Raw genomic sequence first — 6,271 nt, forward strand, 5'->3', positions numbered from 1 at the left:
CACAAATCGTGCTCGTCAAGTAGAGGTTTGAAGTCGAATTTGTAGGTTTTAGTTGATTCCTTATTCGCCAATAATGTAGTTAAGGTTTTTAGTCGATTTGGGAGCTTTTTAGTCGACTTTGTAGGTTTTGAGGAATTTGTGATGAATTTTTGGTGAGAGAGAGGAATTGAAGGGCGTGGGAACCGAAGAATCAACTTAATAGCGTGTGGAGTAATGATCCCAATTAATTCGCTCTTAAAAAATGGAAGGACGGTTCATTATATTTTCTATTTCTAAATTACCCTTATCATGACACAAATCATTCTTATTATGACCCACGGAAAATGTCTAACAACTCAGATTGTGGCCATTCATCTCTAGATCTAACGGTCCATATATGGTCTGTATTTCTATACTTAGGAGCTTCTTTTGATAGATGAAAACCCTACGCCTAAATCAATAAATATGTTGGACCAGTATTTATATATATTTATTTGGAAAAGTGTACTCACGTACTCCATTTACTAATTGCCTGTGTAATTGTTAAAAACTCACATAAATAATAGGATCAAAATATAATTAGTAAAAACATTAATTAAAAAAAAGTGCATTAGTTCATGTATTTTCACTAATATCATCACTAATTCTAAATAACTCCACATGTATATGACTCAATTGTTTATTAAATAAGTATTGAAATCTTACCTTCACCAATCCTATTATCCCCTGTGAATGAGACCTTTCTCTTTCTTTTTATTTATTTTTATTTTCGGATATGCCATATATGTGTAGCAGAGTAAGTGTGTGTATGCTATTAGAAAAATTAATCCATCTTCTTTTTGAAAAAGCAGCAACCGACTTAATATGATTACTCAGCATTCTTAAAAAATGCATTACTCATACTAGGTGAAACATAAATATGACACGTCTCAAAGCAAGGAAATCAAATTCTCCTCTCATATTTCTCACAATATTTTATTAATTAGTATTTTAAAAATTCCATGCTTTATATCTATATATATATATATATATATATATATATATATAGGTTCATGATCAATTGAGATTTTTTAGGCTAATTGAGAAATGAGATAAAACATCAGCCACTCATTTTTATTAAATGAGTGGTCCAGATTTTGCCACACAAAAAATAGTTTTAGATTAATTTATTATGAAAGGGCAGAAGGGTAATTTCATATTTTAATTAGGGAATTCTGGTGAGGGTGCTGGTGTATGTCGGCTTCGTGATGTCGGCTTCGACAATGGTGGCTTCCAGCGCTTTCAGCGCGCTCCCGATCTCTGTGAAGAGCTCCGGCCGATCGACGCCTTGATCTGCTCCGATCCGTCTTCAATCTGATCGATGATCACCTCGTCGATCTCGCTCGGCACGCCGCTGCTGATTTTGCTCGCCTCCTTCGTTCTCTGCCGCTGCTCCTTCACGTGATCCACCACGTGCCCCAATAGCGCCGCCTTGTCCATCTACATTGATCAGAATCGGTCAATTTAGTGAGAATTTTGATTCGATTTTAATTTGATTTTGATTTGATTCGAGAGAGAGGGAAAAATACCTTTTTGAATTTGGGGATGAGTTTGCGGAGAGTGGAGAGCTGAGCGTTGATTCTGTCTCTGCGGCGTTTCTCGACTTCGCTATGGCTTCTGGAGGCGGAAGTGGAGGCGGGAGGGAGGAGCCACAGCGGTTCGTCGGTGTGATTGAGGATTGGCCAGTAGCAATTTTCCATTGACACGCTTCAAATCATTGCTGGAGATCGTCTCCGACGAGATCTGCAACAAGGCGAGCTCGTGCGCGCTGAAGCTGCTGATGCAGATGCAATTGATCAATTTTGATTTTGTTACAGTGTTTGTCAGTTGTTGACATTTGATATATAAGCTGGTGACACTATGATAACTATGGTGCATATCGTGTCAACGGCACACACATGTCATGTCAACTACGGTACATATCGTATCAACTATACATACAAGCCATGTCAACTGTGTTACAAGCCATGTCAACTACACGTACAACCATGTCAACTGCACATAAAAACCATGTCAACAACAATTATAAGTCATGTCAACTAGACACACAAGCCATGTCAACAATCCGACACATTAAAACACAAAATGACACTTATACCCCCGTGTTGACATAATGTGATAGCTGTTGACATTTAGTTAATCTTGTGGATTAGTGGCTGATATTGCATCTCATTTCTCAATTTAGCTAAATAATCTCAACCTAACAGGACCCTATATATATATATATATATTAATGCATGCAAACGATTTTTAGTACATATATATTTATATACACATATATATTTAGTTTATACACAATTATTATCTAATTAACTATATTAACTAAGCATATTAACTAAGCACAATAATTAAATAATACTCATTTATAATATCTACAACGTATATACTCCCATGCACACCTTTATACCTTTTTAATATTTATGTAACATATATAAATATATAAATATCATATATATAATATTTATTATACAACTAACAATATAAATACGAAATGATAAATAAAAATATATGGATATGAAAAATGATGCATGTTTCGGGTTAGGGATGTCACACCCTCTGCATCATAGGCTATATGAGTAAATATTTTGATTTTAGGTTTTACGATTGGGAATGAAATATCGTCAAAAATTGTTTGTGTTGTTGCCACTTTCTTAAGATGTGTGTGCTGAAACGAGGAAATTTAGTTTTGAATGTTTGTTTGTATTTATATGATCATTAATGCAAGCTCATGACTATAGATGTATTTAATCCTACTAATAAATACATTTCCATAAGTATATATTAAACATTTTTTGCCTATTTCATGAATGGATGATTGTTCCTTCAATTGTTATTTATGTGTAGGAGAGATTTCATGCTGGAAAATCTGATGAGTAGATGCATATGGATCAAAATCAGAGGGTCCAAAGTTATGCCTGGTGACCCTTCTGAAACGTTGGCGGCCAACTTGCTAGTTTACTACGACTGTCTCCTATGTTGTTCTGATGATGTTTATGGAGATGATTCAAGGATGCGATCAAGTCTTGATACCATTAATTCTAGCATTCTCCAAAAAATTTCATCATGGTCTTCTGAAGCAGATAGTAGGGTGACAATTTGCCGATTCAGAAAACCAGGCTGGAATCGAGTCCAAGAACAAATCTTAAGTGTTGTATGAATTTAATCGAATTTTTTTATGTTGCTGCCCAGTTTGGGCTTTCTAGATTTGGTCATATCAGGGAATTCCAGCAGTAGGAAAGAAATGTGGAGTTCAAGACCGAAAGATATATTGCCTCGATATTTAAGGTGGAGCCAAAGCTGGACAATAGAACTTATTATCTTGTCTCATATTGATTATATGATTACACTTTTATTATACTACAGTATATGTATCCTAACTGGGGCCGTCGTTGCAGCACTAGGAAAGAAATGTGGAGTTCAAGACCAAAAGATATATTGCTTCAATATTTAAGGTGGAGACAAAGCTGGACAATAGAACTTATTATAAGTATGTCATAGACGATCTAAAGGTACATTCTATCTTATCTTGTCTCATATTGATTATACGATTACACTTTTATTATACTACAGTATATGTATCCAAACTGGGGTCGTCGTTGCAGGGCCGGATCTGAATGAAGGGGTGGTGTCACTACATAAATAGACTGTGCAATGCCACTTATTTAACAAATAACTTACTCTTCTATTGCTTGCTTTCTTGTAGATTCAACAAGGGGAAAGTAGACTGGGGTTCGGCACGATAGCACACTTGCCTTTGTTCCTTCAGTGGCATGGAATATGTTTGCTATTAACATTAATAGAATTGCGGTTTCAGACGTCGTACATTGCTTTTAATGGATTACATGGTGTGTGTATGCATTTACCCATGGAATATGCTTGTTTTTCACATGTGTGTGCACGTTAAGAACACATGTTTTACATGGGGTTAACATATTCTACGCATGTCACGACCGCCCATACTAGGGGTACTACAAACGTGGCGATCGTGACCAACAATAACGACAACATACAAGGATGACAGTTTATGAAAACTCAATTAGCTTAAAGGAAGAAAATATTTTAGTTTAAAGATGTTTAATGTTATAAGTTTACTATTAATTAGAAACGACTTATGACAGCTATTTTTAAAAGAAGAAGCGGAGAAAATAAATATTAAAATTCAATTAACTTCTAAAAGAAAACATTTGGTTTAATCCACAGAAAAACCATTTTAGAGTAATAAGGTAAACACATGGTCAAAGTCTAACACAACTAAACATGCTCAAACACAGTACGAAAAAGAATAAAGTCTTGAGGCATAGTTCAAAAATATAGCAGCGGAAATAAGGTTCAAAGAGAGTCAAGGATGACGCCTACGTATGAAAACACAACGCATCCTAAGTTCTTAGGCCAACTCAACATCCTCCGCAACATCCTTCTCAACCTGCACATAAAGAAAACATATGCAGGGCTGAGTACTTGTTGTACTCAATGGGCTCATGCCGAAAACATTTTATAATAGTTATGTCATCCATACCAGTGATCTCGAGTTTTTATGTGTAGTTAAGAAGATATCACGAGAACACAAAAATATTTCAAAGTCTGGCCAGACAATTTATCTCCCCACTTAACATCAATCCATCAATCACAATCATCATATCATAGTGCGACGATAGTGTGGCCACACTATTCGCCCACGAGACCGGCCGACTAGCAAGGACAGCTCATGATCCCACCGCCTGATAGGGTTTGCGGCCCTACTCAGACCCGAATTCGTTTTCACAACACAACCATGTAGCCTAACGGAGCAAGCTCAGACGAACTAGGCATCAGGCAACAATCTCACAAACAAAAACAACATGGCATGACATAACAAGTTAAACCACCCTTATAACACCACATCGTATTTTCGGAAAAATAAAGAGATTTGAAAAAGAATGTCCACCTCGATTGCTTAACAACACAAAATCCAACTTATGGCAACTCTCGTTCCTCGAGCTCACGTATACATAATCACCCTTGCCAACGACAACACAATCAGCCTTCCATCAATTTATATTATCATGCACGTCCTATCGTTCTTTTTTTCAATCCCTTAAATTACCCGTCCCAACATTCATCAACATAAGGAAAAGCATGCCATAATATTTCTCAACGTGTCACACATAATCACGTCATAGGATACCTTCTCAAATCATACATGCATAATATAATTCATTAAAACGTGGCAACAAGTGATATTTCCACATAACAACAAATCTGGCAGAACTGCGCGGTTGGTTTGTAGAAATCACTAAAAATCCAACCAATCTCATATGAAGCTAAACTTTGGTCACAATATGGTAGACACATTCAAGTTCATCTAGTTAAAATTTCACACTCAAATCATGTCATTTGGTCAGTCAAAACATTAATGCAACTCTCTGGTCGGAACATAAAAATTCTGGCAGTACTGCGCAGTTCATTTGAAAAATTCACCAAATATTCATCCGATGCCCAATGAGGCTGACATTTTCACACAACTCAGAAGACACTTCTAATTTTCATCTAGTTCAAAATTCACATCAAAAGGAGGTCATTTGGTCGGACAAATAGAAAACGGAACTTTCTGGGAGAGAACACATGTTTCTGGTAGAATTGCGCAGTCAATTTCAAACATTTATTAAAACTTCATTTTTCGATAAAAATGGCTGAAATTCACACGGAACACAGAAAACACCTTGAAGTTTACTCAGTAAAAATTTCATGCCAAAATTCGGTGGTTTGATGGGTCAAAAACACGTCGGAACCAACTGTCCAAACATCACAGTTTTCAGGCTTCACAATTTCGAAATTAGGGTTTCTTCCTCATTCATCCAAATACAATTTTTCATGCTTACAACGCACAATCGTGCTTAAAAGGTTCTCATAATCATGTTCACATATAATCTCACATCGTTCATCAATGATTCAATCAAACTTCACACATATTCATTCAAAATCGCATATTCACCAATGTTCTCATACAAACACAAATTCCCACCGATTAATTATGTGATCTAAGATTCTTACCCTCACTATATGCATGAAGGAATCAAGAACAATGTTTCAATGGAGAAGATGAGGAAAAGATTCAATTATACCTTCTTGAATCGAAAACCAAACAGTTGAAGCAAGGATTGATGCGATTCGTCGGGAACTCTTGACAATCAAACTCCAATGGATGCAAGAACAAGGATTGGAAGGAATTTTGGAGAGGGTGAAGAGAGGGAGGAAAAATGTGTGGGGGGGATGG

General features: G+C 36.2%; 1 pseudogene; it reads right to left on the minus strand.

Moving 5' to 3' along the window:
- Nucleotides 1-1,183: 1,183 nt before the first annotated feature.
- Nucleotides 1,184-1,718, minus strand: LOC121745858 (annotated as a pseudogene).
- Between the last annotated feature and the right edge of the window lie 4,553 nt (nucleotides 1,719-6,271).

This window comes from Salvia splendens, chromosome 8 (genome assembly GCF_004379255.2).
Source record: "Salvia splendens isolate huo1 chromosome 8, SspV2, whole genome shotgun sequence".
In the NCBI taxonomy this organism is placed as follows: domain Eukaryota; kingdom Viridiplantae; phylum Streptophyta; class Magnoliopsida; order Lamiales; family Lamiaceae; genus Salvia; species Salvia splendens.